The sequence below is a fragment of the Rhipicephalus microplus genome, chromosome 7 (assembly GCF_043290135.1).
Source record: "Rhipicephalus microplus isolate Deutch F79 chromosome 7, USDA_Rmic, whole genome shotgun sequence".
Lineage (NCBI taxonomy): Eukaryota > Metazoa > Arthropoda > Arachnida > Ixodida > Ixodidae > Rhipicephalus > Rhipicephalus microplus.
This window is the reverse complement of record NC_134706.1, coordinates 83,191,542-83,206,359: the sequence shown is the minus strand read 5'-3', so window position 1 is coordinate 83,206,359 and position 14,818 is coordinate 83,191,542. Positions and strand designations below refer to the sequence as shown.

At 48.0% G+C, this 14,818-nt stretch overlaps 1 protein-coding gene across 4 annotated transcripts in view; it reads left to right on the top strand.

Annotated features, from left to right (window-relative positions):
• LOC119183468 (uncharacterized) overlaps positions 1-14,818 on the top strand; it is a 63,831-nt gene that overhangs the window by 27,877 nt on the left and 21,136 nt on the right. For 2 of the 4 annotated variants that reach the window (XM_075869356.1, XM_075869352.1), the window contains exon 1: positions 11,254-11,406. The exons of 1 other annotated variant lie outside the window; for it this stretch is intronic. The gene's annotated coding sequence lies outside the window, so the exon portion shown is untranslated. Of the gene's footprint in view, positions 1-11,253; positions 11,407-14,818 lie in introns of those variants that run through there. One more of the 4 variants, XM_075869353.1, reaches the window with a different exon arrangement.

Below are 14,818 nucleotides of genomic sequence, written 5' to 3'. Positions count from 1 at the left end.
GGAGACGGCACTTCGGCACCACTTGACACGCTACATATTTTTCCTACCTATAGGACATAGTAATGCAGTGAATGATTATGGGATGATTCTGATTTTCGCGAGGAGCATCTTTACAAGTTTGACTCTAATGATAGTTAGCGTCTTCCGTTCAGGCTAAGAGACCATGATACTGCTCTATAGCTGCATATATTGCGGTTAGGCGTTGAATATGAGCGCTGATACATTCGTAAGATCTGACAGGAACGAAGCTCTAGCCTCAGTATGTGTCACACGTCAGACACCACTCTTCGACACGTCTAACTTGTGTGCTCTTAGTAAGTGACAAAAAAAGACAGTCCCTTAAGTGAGTCATAGATAGTCTGTCATTTTCCAATACTTTTCGGTGTAGACACTTTTAGGCGTTTCGAAACATTCAGACAACGGCTAACAGTGCTTTATAGAGTGGGTTAGAGTTTCTAGGTGAGACTACTTAGGTGCCCATATTCAGACCATGTGAAAACCTTCGCACATTTCCTGCTGTGGTGGTTATGGACGTTCGTCACTATGTTTGTCGATGGCGGACGAGAAAGGATTAACATGAATTTTTTATTTCATGGCATGGGTGGAACGGCTGACGGCGCACGGATACGCTACCATGTGCAGCGCCGTTAAGTCGGACGTCGCGGCCAACCCAGCAGTCAGGGTCGCAACTCCGGAGGTCCAGGATCAGGCCACGGCTCACGAGGACCACACACGGTAGGCCTCGCCCACGAACCAGATCCCGGCCACTGCACCCAGGCGGAAGCCGTTCGGCAGGTCTCGGCCTTGGACCTTGAACAGACACACCGGAGCTCGACCTGGCCGACACGTACGGGTCTCACGTCCGGCTCAGGAACGCTGCCAGGAACTCGTCCTCTCGAGTGGCGCACCGCTTCCTCTGCCTTCCTGGCCTCCACCCTCGAGCTCTTTTTCGCACGTTTCTCGGTACGGCTCGGCACCGCTGGCGATCCTCGATTCAGCCAGCAACTCCCCTGGCCCCTGGATCCTCGGCCACCCTGAACCTCGCCCGGCTCCGTGGTCCTCCGTGCACACGCCCGCGTCTCGTTCGGCAGAACGTCTCGCTCGTCCCTTGCCGATGTGCGACACTCTGGTGACACCGGCGCTTGATGGCATGGGTGCGACTACTGAGCAGTCAACCCGCATCGGAGACGCGATGCTCCATGCGAGGAATGGCCAGCCCGTCCAGCGATGAGCGTGCGCCGAGACGCGATGCTCGACGCAACCGTGACCATTAGCCAGGCCACGTTCATCGCTGTGTCGAACGGCTGACCGTGGAGACGCCTCGCCGAGATCCGCGATGCCCTCGGCAAGGAAGAGAACAGCAGGCCAGGCCGCGCCCCGAGATGCAGTACTCGTGCCGGCAATGCCGCCCTACCTGGTGGTTGGACGGCAGCAGCGGGGACGGCCGCGTTCCCTGGCCGGAACCTGGATCGCCTGCGTCCGACGCTTCTGCCCGCTGTCTCCCGTCTGCCGCGGCTTCGGCTCGTCCCCAGCCACAAAGCCCACTGCCACGTGATGGTCGCCCGTGGCCCAATCGTGGCACGCCACCTCTATGGGCCACCACAGGTCATCAGCTGATTCGCTGCCACTCACGCGCACATTACACGCGCCTTGCCCCGCACTTCCGTCGTTGTCGTTTTCTTCACTCATCACAATAACCCCCCGCACAAGAAAGTTGTTTCAATCAAACAACTTTTCTCACAATACACAGTGATGAGGGAGAACAGTCCCGTGGACTCACGACTCTCGAGCAGTGGTGGCGGAGATGTCTGGACCAGCGCGGCCTCGGGCCTCGTTTCCGAGCTTTCTGGTCCCTCATTTCTTTTTCTCTGCGCTCACCCATGCCAGCAAAGCCTCTCCACTCAGCCCCATCTCCTTCCCTAGCTCAACTAGCTTTCTCTTGTCGTCCATCTTCGTCCGCCACACACAAACAACGTGAGGCTCTCAGATGTGAGGCGAGAGCTTAGTCCTGTCTCGCGGACGCCAGAAATTGTGATGGTTAAGGACGTTCGTCACTGTGTTTGTTGATAGCGGACGAAAAAGGATTAACATCAGCAATGGATGCGAACAAAAGAAGCGTTATATTATACACTAGAGAACGAAGTGGCAGGTGAAAATAAAACTATATGTCCAACACTACACGCCACGCGTCACGCAACATGTACGAGAGTCAGACCTCTAGCATGTGGAGAGCTCGCGGCTACGCTTACTCCGAGTCCAGCGCGTAGAGTTCTCAGTTCGCAAGAGAAAAACGCTGCCTCACAGTTTGGGGCCCCGTCGTCCCGACATGATGCGATCGTCGACGTGGGCGAGGGCAAAGGTGGCACGGCTGGAGCGGCTGGAACGGCTTACGGCACACGGATGCACTACCGTGTGCAGCGCCGTTTAGTCAGACGTCGCGGCCAGCAGTCAGGGTCGCAACTCCTGAGGTTCAGGGTCAGGCCCCGGCTCACGAGGACCACGCCCGGTAGGCCTCGCCACGAACCTGCTCCCGGCCACTGCACCCAGGCAGGAGCCGTTCGGCAGGCCCCGTTTGCACCTTGTACCGGCCGGCGGACTCGACCCCGAGCGAACACGCCGGAGCTCGACCTGGCCGACACGTACGGGTCTCACGTCCGGCTCAGGAACGCTGCCAGGAACTCGTCCTCTCGAGTGGCGCACCGCTTCCTCTGCCTTCCTGGCCTCCACCCTCGAGCTCTTTTTCGCACGTTTCTCGGTACGGCTCGGCACCGCTGGCGATCCTCGATTCAGCCAGCAACTCCCCTGGCCCCTGGATCCTCGGCCACCCTGAACCTCGCCCCGCTCCGTGGTCCTCCGTGCACACGCCCGCGTCTCGCCCGGCAGAACGTCTCGCTCGTCCCTTGCCGATGTGCGACACTCTGGTGACACCGGCGCTTGATGGCATGGGTGCGACTACTGAGCAGTCAACCCGCATCGGAGACGCCATGCTCCATGCGGGGAATGGCCAGCCCGTCCAGCGATGAGCGTGCGCCGAGACGCGATGCTCGACGCAACCGTGACCATTAGCCAGGCCACGTTCATCGCTGTGTCGAACGGCTGACCGTGGAGACGCCTCGCCGAGATCCGCGATGCCCTCGGCAAGGAAGAGAACAGCAGGCCAGGCCGCGCCCCGAGATGCAGTACTCGTGCCGGCAATGCCGCCCTACCTGGTGGTTGGACGGCAGCAGCGGGGACGGCCGCGTTCCCTGGCCGGAACCTGGATCGCCTGCGTCCGACGCTTCTGCCCGCTGTCTCCCGTCTGCCGCCGCTTCGGCTCGTCCCCAGCCACAAAGCCCACTGCCACGTGATGGTCGCCCGTGGCCCAATCGTGGCACGCCACCTCTATGGGCCACCACAGGTCATCAGCTGATTCTCTGCCACTCACGCGCACATTACACGCGCCTCGCCCCGCACTTCCGTCGTTGTCGTTTTCTTCACTCATCACACCTGCACCCCTGTAGAACAGTATTTACAGTGGATCATCGCCCTATACAATGACTCATCGCCCTATTAGAAGTTTGTGCCAATTACTTGCTGGTGATGAATTAAAAAGCTCAAAGAGTTCTGTGGCAAATATTTCACATTGACGTCTTGTCGTAACTTATAATGCAATTCCACGTTCATTTTACATCACTATTATGAGACACAGTTCGTGAGTGTGGTGAGACTCTCGTGTTTTCGACAGTGATCTTTATTTTCTGGTTAGTGACTGTAACAATGTCAGCTACTTTAATAAAATATGTTGCATTAAATTCTCACCTACTTAACCTTCCAGCCATACTGCACTGTCTTTAACACTAATTTTTGAACTCCTTGTCGATATATGCCTTGGAGCTGATTTACTGAAGATTTTCATAGGCCTGATTTATGATCCCTGCCATACTTTGACTTAATCCAAAGTGCTTGTTTGGGACTTCGAATATGGAATAAAAAAATTCCCCCTAGTTCTCTTTATTACATTGATGTCGCTATACGTAATACTCAATACGTTGCATTCTTTGCGTGTTACATGTTCACATGATTATTTGGTTGAAGTATACCAGGAATCGAACCAACCTTCATATCCGGCAATCTCTGCTGTTAACTGCCGACCTTCGTCAGCAGTACTTGGGTGCGATAAGCAGTCTTACTGTGGTCTTCAGTTACATAGCGAATATGTATTAACCAAATGCCGTATAATGAAATATAGTTTCTATCGAAGGCAATTTTCTTACACGCATGAGTATGATTGATATACTTGGAGTCGTATTCACTGTAGTTATAAAACGTACGTGATACATCACATTTATTAAAACACTAATGCCATTTTGTCGTTAATATGAGTTAGGCTAAACGCGCTGGTGTGTGCTTGAGGAGAAGGGCAGTTATTTTCGATGCAGTGAAATATGCAGCATAGCGGAATTCATGCTGCCGGTGTCATTGACTACAAGTTCAGTGTAATAAAGATCAGCCAGAATCACAATCAAGTATGCAAGGTCTTTCGCACCTAAGCGTTTTGCTAGACATATGATTATTAGAATCGTCTTTGCATAAAGAAAAAGAGATAGAAAGAAAGGTTCAATTACAGAAAGGCAGCAGAGGTGGCCGGTTAAGCGATAGCAAGGTCTAGCCTGTTTCTATACACCGAGGAAGGAGAAAGGTCCGGAAAAAGGTCACTGGTTGACGGTGGTGAGTTATAGCGCAGAGTATATACTGGCCTTTCAAACATATAAAAAGTTTATACACTTGAACATAACCAGTCGCTTTTAAGAGGGCTATGGCTGCTCTTATGACACCAGTCGCACTGTTGGCGCCAACGAACGGCCTGATGCAATCTCAACAATTAATGACCTATTGCGAAATTCTTCAGTAGAATAAATCAGTGTGCGTCGTTCGCGTGCGTATGCTGGGCAGGCACGATATATATTTTAAACTGTTTCTGGCACATGAAAATATTCACTATTGGAACCGGTGTCACTGCGGTCCACAATACGTGCGTAACAACGCCTTGAGCGGGCCACACCAACACGAATGCGGTGTAACGTACTAGCGATGTGTCGCTTCGATTTAGTGGGTGTGTGGAATCTCATTCCCGAGTCCCATTTGTGTAATCACCGGTGTCACCGCATTGGTTTGGTCCACTTAGTGGCTCAAGCGTTGCGGATCACATAGCGTCGCGGCGCGTTCACGTCGGCTCTTGAAAACGCAAGGTGCACTTGAGGGGCACTGTTTAGGGTGCTTTTAACTAAGGTTTACTATTTCTGATTTGCTTTCTGTGTAACCACAAAAGGAATCGCTATGGCTGAATATCGAAAACGGTTACAAGGCCACCACAAGAGCCAACTTTAACCCCGCTATCGAACGCTGCCTTCACAGCCACGAAAAAAGTATCACACGATATAAACAAAACGAAAACAAAGAAACATTGCCTAGACTCCGATGGGATAAAAATCCCCGCTCTCTGCGTGGCAGCGATTTTAATCACAGAGCAGCGTTGGTTTTTATTTTATTGCATAGAAATATTCAGGTCTATAGATTATTTCATAAAATACCTATAGACCAGTCATGTTGACCAAAGAATCGCTTTAACATATCTAAATGTTGGCGAGCGTTTGAGCATTGCCTTGAAAAATAGTGTGCGTTGGCATAACATGGTTCCATGCACACTGCCTTCTGAAGAGCGATCGTCCAGCTCAGGTTCTTGGTGCCTGCCTCAACCACATTGTATGGAAGAGAGTGACTCTGCGCGCAACTTAGACCATTTCAAACTATGTGAGAAAGCCTACTGCAAGTATAGCTCTTATGCCTTCCTTCAGCGAACCACCCACTACAAGTTCGTTTGTACGAAGGCAGAGGCACCATCTTACGCAACTACTTACTTTGTTAATGCTTTTGCCATTCCTTATGACAAAACATACGTGAGCGCTTCTGTGATTGGTGGCACTTTCATACGCCAGCTCGTGGTGCAAGTCACTAGTTTTGACCGTTGGTGCGATTATCCACTTTTGCAACGCAATATTACATGCAACAAGGAGACTGACTCCTTTCACTGCGTGACATTCGTGGAGTGTTTCTGATGAAGCTGTTTCGAGCGAAAAGTGAGCCTTTGTGGAAAAACACCTGCTTGCCACCTAAGTGGCCTGAGTTTTATTCACACTCTAGCAGAGTTTTTTATATTCTATTTATTAGCATCTTTTTTATTCTCGCTAACGACTAACAACGCCGAGACCAACGACAACACCACAATTTCTGCAAAACGAGCTCTTTAACACTATCGTTTTTATAACAATGTAGAAGAATATATTTACAACGAGACGTCACACAATACCAACTCTGCAATAAGTCATTCAGTACGTCTCCATCAATATGTGGGATTTAATGTCCGAAAACCACCATATGATTATGAGAAATGCCGTAGTGGAGGGCTCCAGAAGTTTGGACTGCCTGGGGTTCTTTAACATAAACTCAAATGTGAGCATACGGGCCTACAACATTTCTGTCTCCATCGGAAATTCAGCCGCCGCAGCCGGGATTTGATTCAGCGACCTGTGGGTCAGGAGCCGAGTACCTTAGCCACTAGACCACTGCGGCGGGGCCGTTCAATTCGTCTAATAAATTACAAATGGCTCAGCTGTACTTCTTAATCCTCATCAGGTACAGCACCCATTGTGCACGATGCTTGACAGATGTGTAGCGAGTACAATGCTTCTCTGCAGATTGACGAATACTGACCTAATGGGGAAGTCCATGTTTTGCAAGAATTAAAATTTTTGGCACATTGGGTGCTTCTGTACTCGTCAAAACTGAAGGACACTTCAGCTTCATTTTCAAGAGCAATTCGTGATAGCGTAACCGGGACTCGTGTGCATCGCCTTCCTAACTACTAACCTTAGTGCATACCTTAAACCATGCCGTTAGTAAAGCAACTGTGCGCGTAAAATTGGCCGTTTCAAAGTATGATTTAGTACAAATTGCAAGAACAGTTGTGAAAGGCTCACTCATTATTATCATCGGTCTTATTTACACTACTGCAGGACAAAAGCCTCTCTCATGTGCCATCACGCAACCCCGTCTTTTACTTTCTGCTACCATGTTGCACCTGCAAACTTCTTAATGTCTTCTGCCTACCAAATTTTAAAGATGATAGCATAGAGTAACCTAGTACACTATGTTACTCTTCGGTGATAGTCTTTTTGAGGACTTTCAACGCGAAAGCTTTTGTGTGTATGTTCGTCTGCCCCTGACGACACTAGGCTATACTCCATTCGGCCAACCCCACCCGAAGCGTTCACCAATATAGCTCAAGATTCAGCGTTCACACTTGTGCAATTGTCATATAAAAAGCAAATATTGCGCATATCTGAGGCAGCGTAACAACATGTCAATATTCTCTATATATGTATTTTACTAGAAAAGGTATAGACAAGTATTTCTAAGGATTTTAGCGTTTATCACACTGCACTAATCATGCAACGTTTGCACGTAAAGGCAAGTGTTTCCAACGCTTTGCTGAGATGACACAGTGGTGGCAGCTACCCGTCGCCTTGCGTTCTACACCTTATCACCACCGAGACAGACGCCCTCGCCGCGCGCTTTGTTTTGTTCACTCTCTGCATACGCAAGATTATTGTCTTTCGACGACATTTGCAGTGTAACATGCTGATACGGGGCCAATTTTCATTCGTACCTATGACGTGTTTGATCATATCTTGTAAGTAGGCACTATACCATAATTTTGATTTTTGCGAAGCAGCGAAGAACGCAGTACACGCGCCTAGGGCAGCATGCGAAGCTACACAGCTGTTCATTTTTTTATGCTTCTGCTGTCGATGATGATTAAATTTGTCTGAAAACTCCATAGCAAATTACGAGAGTTGACAATTAGGTATGTGATATTGTTACGGCTGAAGCGCAAAAAGACGACACCGGAAAATGTGGAGTTCGAAATTCGCACTTGTTCTCGTTGTCACGTTTGTCCACTGTCTATAGTTCTTGCGCATATGTTGCAACAATCTGAAAACGTTTTGCTCAAATCACACGTTTTCACCCCTGGCGCTATTTTCTGCGCCTATGCCACGCAAGATATGATGCGCTTAAGAGCAACGAGATGCCTTCCGCTGTGACATTCATATTTTGGGTTTTTTTATTGGCGAAGCTCCTTGAAGCGTGGGTCTGTGCATCCTCTAAGTTATGTAGTTGTAGTAGCAGTAGGTAGCCACCCACATACCTGTGGCACATAGCCGCCCTCGGGCTCATATCCGCTTGTCCACATATTACGAAAAACGTAGCACGGTGTCATTATTACACTCTCGGTGGTAACAAAGCCCTCAAAGCAGGAATTCGGTACATACTCTCGTTTAGTGCTTGGATTGTCTGCTGGATGACGGTACTTGTATACGATGAATATATGATAAAAAAGCAAGATACTTGAAGTGTGGTACTTGGAGTGTTCGCCATATGAATGGACGGACGCGTGGACGGACAGACAGATAAGCACATGCACAGACAGACAAACACATGGACGGACGTACAACAATGGGCGTACGCACAAACGCACGCACAGAAGGACGCACGGACGAACGCAAGTGCGGATGGACTGACGTACGGACGGACGGATGAATGAACGCAGCAACGGGCGCACGTACGGATGGACGAACGCATGGACGCAACCTCGGACGCATGAACGGATGCTTGACCCTACTCATCATCATTCATTCCGTGGATACGTTGTGATTTTTTTCAAAGCGGTTTCTACAAGTCTTGCAGCTTTATGGGAGTTAGCCACATTGCACGCAGATGGCTTGGGTTAGTTCCTCACTCGGATAATAAAACTTTCAGGAGCACAGCTCCTTAAGGTGTGGGTTGAGGTGCCCGGCCGTAATCGTATGTTGCCACCTGTCGTCAGTTCTGAAGCGGCCGTAGAGGGCGGTATTTGTGCATGCACGCTGAAAAATGCATGCACGCTGAAAAATGCAAATGGTACGATACTAGGGGCCGTTGCTCGTAGTATGATAAATATTAAACAAAATTAGGGGACCCTTTATCTTCTTTCTTAAGAGTTAAACGCGATAGTGAAATCCGACCCCTAGTGCGCCCTCCAATCACTAAGTGCATAGTTATAATATGTTTGGTTACACACACACACACACACACACACACAAACACAAACACACACAGTTGATTGTACCAGCGTGCGCGCCGAATGTTACATACAAGTTCTTGATCTAATGCAAGAGTCGCATGGCTTCCAAGATACACGCCACGCGCTCGCCATCTCGTAGGGTCTCACGATGCCTCACGGATGGTAGCACAATATCTAGCGTTTGCTTTTTGCTTGAGCAGTGCTTCTGGAAAGACATGGTATGTTTGCCGCTATAGATGGACATAGTTGTCCATTTTTAGAGCTGTTTAAAACTACCTCTTTGTTTTTAGCGGCGATGGCTGCACTATCCTGGCCTTTTTCGACTTAGCTTTATGACCTCCCAAGTGGGCCTACAAATTGCCGAATGGACTCGTTTTCGTCGTGAAACCTGCCAAAAAAATGCGTTATGGAGACTACTTCCACTAAATGGCATTTATGTACTGTTTTTCCCAAATCAGCTGCAAGTATCTTCGTAGCTTTGTGGTAGGACACCTGCTTGCCACGTGAACGGCCCTGGTTTAATCCTCAACGTCAACAAAAATTGAATTTTTTATTTTATTTGTTTCTTTCAAAATTTTTCGCTCACGGGCAATTTTTCTCTCAAAACAAACGGTGCCGACGCCAACGGCGGAATTTCTGCGACTAGGGCTTTTTAGCACTATCGCGTCAAAATCACCGCATATCCATAGAGTGAATGATGATTAGTGGGGCAAAGCATCTGTCGTTCCCTCCGTGCTCCGGCCACCCGTTCATTTTTGCATCCGCCCATCCATGCGCCTATCCGTTCGTTCGAGCATAGATTCATCCGTCCTTTTATGCGTCCATCCGTTCGTTCATCCGTTTACACGTCCATCCGTTCGTCCGTCCCCTTGCGCGTTCATCCGTGCACCCATCTGTTTGTCCATCCCTGCGTTCGTCCATGCGTGCGCTAGTCCATGCGTCCATGCGTTCATTCGTCTACTCGTGCATCCGTTCCTGCGTCCATCCATCCGTCCGTGCATCAAACAGACAGACAGACAGACAGACAGGCAGGCAGACGGACAGACACACAGACAGACAGACAGACAGACAGACAGACAGACAGACAGACAGACACCCAGACAGACAGACAGACAGACAGACAGGCGACTGACGAATACGGCCAGTGGGTGATTCACGGTTTGCCGATATAAGTCACGCTCGAAGACGGAAGCCTAATGTGCGAGTGCACAAAAAAATAGGAATGACGTCCCGCATAGCCGTCGGTGATCGCGTGTTCGCCAGCGGCGCCGTACACTAGGGACCGTGGTGTAGTAAAATAAAAGTCGTTCTGGCACATGCGCGCGTTCAGAAGGTCGGCGAATGGACAAGGCGGCAGAGCGGCGTGCGCACAAGACGGTGGTGGCTCGCGCTCGAAGACGGAAGCCCGATGTGAAAGCACGCGAGAGCGAAGCGTGTCGCAAAGCTGGACGACAGTGCCAACAAGATCCCGGCGTAGGATAACCGGAGGCCGAAGCCGCGCGGCAGCAGCATGCGGGCGCAGCTTCGCTCCACTTTCCATCATTCACCTCGTCGATATGCTGTCATTTTTTTATTAGCTTAACTTGCGTCTTTTTCAACTCTTCGATGACAGAGACGATAATTTCTTGCTCACAACCAACGATGCTGGCGCCGAAATTTTCGCGAAGCGACAGCTTCAGCAGTGAAAATTGTGATTATTTATGACGTATGTGTACCTATTGCCACATCTTGCAAATGAACTCAAGAAAAGTCGTTCACCTCGCTGTCGCGTTAACTGTGCTGCGTGTTCGCGTAGCCCTGGCTATTATTTTATCACCGCTTCTCATTATTTCGCTTCCCTCACCTCCTTGAGCAGCTACGGCATCACGACAATGTGTTTGCTATCCACCGCAGACACTAAAATAACTGAGACATTTGTTCAGCCGTAGGAAGTGTCTCAGAAGGTCTGCTCTTTATTTTTCTTGTGTCTCTATGGCATCGCCACATTCTTGAAATCTTTATATCACGATGGCAACGCTGCAAAACAGGTGCTATATTCATGAAATGTCAGGCAGATGATCGCAAAAAAAAGCACGCAATGAAGACGTTGATTATCACGACTTGAATAAATACCCAATATTCAGCACGTAGACTTCATCACGTATTGTCGTACGAATTGAGTACGAATGAGCAAAGCAGAATATCTTCTTTACAACTAACGACGATTCAGCAGTCCACCAACTCAGCACTGGGACTCAATAGCGCAAGTACTGCAAACAAGCTTAGTTGTTATTTTCTGTAGACTTTGACGACGTTTCCCTATTTCCCTCCATAACTATAAGTAAAATATCTCCTGTAGCAAAAAAGGATTGTATTTTCCCGACCAGACGAGGTTTTCTCTGGTCGCAGCGCAGTCACAGCGAAAGCTAGAAGAGCGGCCTTGCAGAGCATTTCAAAACACTCATTGGGTAACTGCTGCAAGTGCACTTGATTGATACCCAATAGGGCATTAATAATATTTTTTGAGGTAGCACGCCGGCATTCGCTATGCTACTTTTGGTCATTCTTCTGAGAAATGTCGTATCCGTTAAACACTTGCAAGGAATTTCGCGGAAATTGTTCATGCAGTGGCCCAAGACAATGATAAATTATGACCGAAATAGGTGCGTGCCGCTGGTAACAGGGGAACGAGAACAAGCTTTTGTAATGGGTTGGAGCATTCGGTGGCCCACTTGCTACGCTATTCGCATTGTGCGAGGACTGGTTGTTTCTTCATAGTTTCAAAACGCTTTATATGTCGTCATAACGCGATTGCTTTCTCGACATGAAGCCTTTCTAAGGCAAGTTTGCCAACAAGTCCCAAGCACTGGTGTGGCTCAGTGGTGGAATACTGGGCTTAGTTTTTCTCTGAATTTCACGCGATGGGGTTACGGACACCAGTGGCTGTGGCGGCAGACAATTGCGCTGGACCCGAGATGTGATTTCATCACGGCTTTCGCTGTAAAATGCAGGCCAAGGTAATATGTAAAATATCAGGGCATTCTCAACTGCGAATGCATGATGGCTGCTGCGGATGTGAAAACGTGATAACACATATATAAGAAGAGCATATGTACTATTATCTTATGCCATCTTTCATTATGTGAAAAAGGCTATATATATATATATATATATATATATATATATATATATATATATATATATGAGGACTTAATATACTTGGTAGCGTGACTTAACAGCGTGACTAAAGAGATATGTATCCACTGCCCCGCATCGATGGTTCTCTCGACAGACTGCGGCGGCGGCCAAGAAAAGTGGCTACTGGCCGATCGTTTATGACCGACATCTTAAAAAAAATCGCCTTTGTTACACCGGATAGCCTCTATGAACTTAAGGTGCTTCCTTTCGGCCTCTGTTTCACGTCTTTGACATTCCAGAAAATATTTGACACTGTTCTTACCGGTCTAAAGTGGCACACGTGCCTAGTTCACCTGGAGGATGTTGTCGTGTTTTCTGTGACCTTTCATGAGCACCTGAAGCGTCTGCAGACTATGCTGGAAGCGCTCCGCTCTCCTAACATCACGCTGAAGCCAAAAAATCTCACTTTGGTTATAAAGAACTCAAGTTTCTCGGCCTTCTCAGTTTGGATAGTGTTCGCCCAGGTGGTGACAAAAGCGCTGCTGTGGCCTCGTTTCATGTTCCACGTGATAAAAAGGTTTTACGTCGCTTTCTAGGGCTCTGCACGTACTATCTCCGCTTTATAGCCCATTTTTCTAGGATTGCTGAACGACTCCCTCGACTCACTCGTCAAGGTGTGCCATTCGTCTGGGAGGACGAACAAGACGCAGCTTTCTGTGAACTACGGGAGCGTTTGCAGACACCGCCACTCCTCGCTCACTTTGACCAAGACGCTGATACTGAAATTCATACGGGCACCAGCAGCCTGTGTCTTGGTGCTGTCCTCAATCAGCTCCAAGAGGGCACGGATCAAGTGATAGCGTACGCCAGCCACACTCTTTTCCGCGCCGAGGTCATCTACTCCACGTCAGAGAAAGAGTGCCTCACTGTTGTAAAAGCCACGATGAAATTTAGACCTCACCTTTATGGGCGCCATTTCAAGTTACTGAGCGATCATCATTCGTTGTGCTGGTTAGCCAACCTACGGGACCCGTGCAGTGGACTGGCACAATGGAGCCTTCGTCTGCAGGAATTCGATTTCACGGTCGCTTATAAATCGGGCCGCAAGCACGAAGGTGCCGATTCATTGTCCCGTGCCCCTGTCGAAACTTGTGGCCATGACACCGAAGATGACAGTGGTTTTTTATTTATTTATTTATTTATTTATTTATTTAAATACCCTAAAGGCCACGAGAGGCATTACATAGGGGGGGATACTGTTAAAAACAAGGTATGCATCAATTCATATAAAAGGAACACACACAGCGATCAGACATAACTAGGTAAAAGGTACATTTTACGACAAGGATGTAACGCATGGCTCATTTCACATCTCCAGTACATTTCCATTCCAGGAATCTGCATGGCACTAGTTCTTCATCGTTTCACTAATACACGAGATATAACAACAGGGTAAGGTATAGTAGCAGTAGACATATTACATATCAAGAAATGTACGCAGCACTGATTGGAATGCAGACGGATCATTTATCATCGCAATCTCGCTGGGAAGCTCGTTCCACTCGGTTACAGATAACACAAAAGGGGAATTTCGGTATTTTTTGGTCCTTGCAAATATGGACGACACTTTACGAGCATGGTCAGTGCGATTGGACACATAATGGGCAGGGAAAATATGAGCACATGAAAAAGGTGTAATGCCATGATACAGAGAGTGAAAAAAGGTCAAGCGGAAGAATTTACGACGAGTATTAAGTTCTGGAAGATTAAGAATCTGTTTTATTGCTGAGACACTTTGGTATGGTGAGTACGAGTGCAAAATGAAGCGGGCAGCCTTGTTTTGAATGGATTCAATACAGTTGGACAGTATAATAGCTGTGTGAGGGTTCCAAATAATTGAAGCATAATCGAGGGTTGCACGGATGAGGGAAGTGTAAGCGCGAAGTCTAGTTTCGTGGTTTGCGAGATGTAAACGGCGCTTAAGGAAGCCAAGTTTCTTTAGTGCCTTGTTTGTTACGTGTTCAATATGCATGGCCCAGTTTAAATCAGGAGTAAATATCACGCCAAGATACTTGAAAGAAAAGGTTCGTTTAATATCCAAACTGCATAACATGTATCGATTTAATAGAGTATTTGGATTCGAAGAAAATGACATGACCTTTGTTTTATCTGTATTAATTTCCATTTTCCACGTGTGGCACCATTTAGCCAGGGTATTTAGATCGCTTTGCAAAATAGCTACGTCATCAGTGCATGTGATCTGTCTATAAATTATACAGTCATCGGCAAACAGTCGAATTGTTGAAGTTATATTGTTCGCAATGTCATTAATATATATCAGGAATAATAAAGGCCCGAAAACTGATCCCTGGGGTACTCCTGACCTAACGACACAGGAACTGGAGAGATTATTATTTATATTTACTTTTTGAGAGCGACCAGATAGAAATTCCTGAATCCAGCGGGTAGTTTTTATGTATAACTTTAGGCAGTTTATTTTTTGGAGGAGCCGTATGTGGGGAACACGGTCGAAGGCTTTAG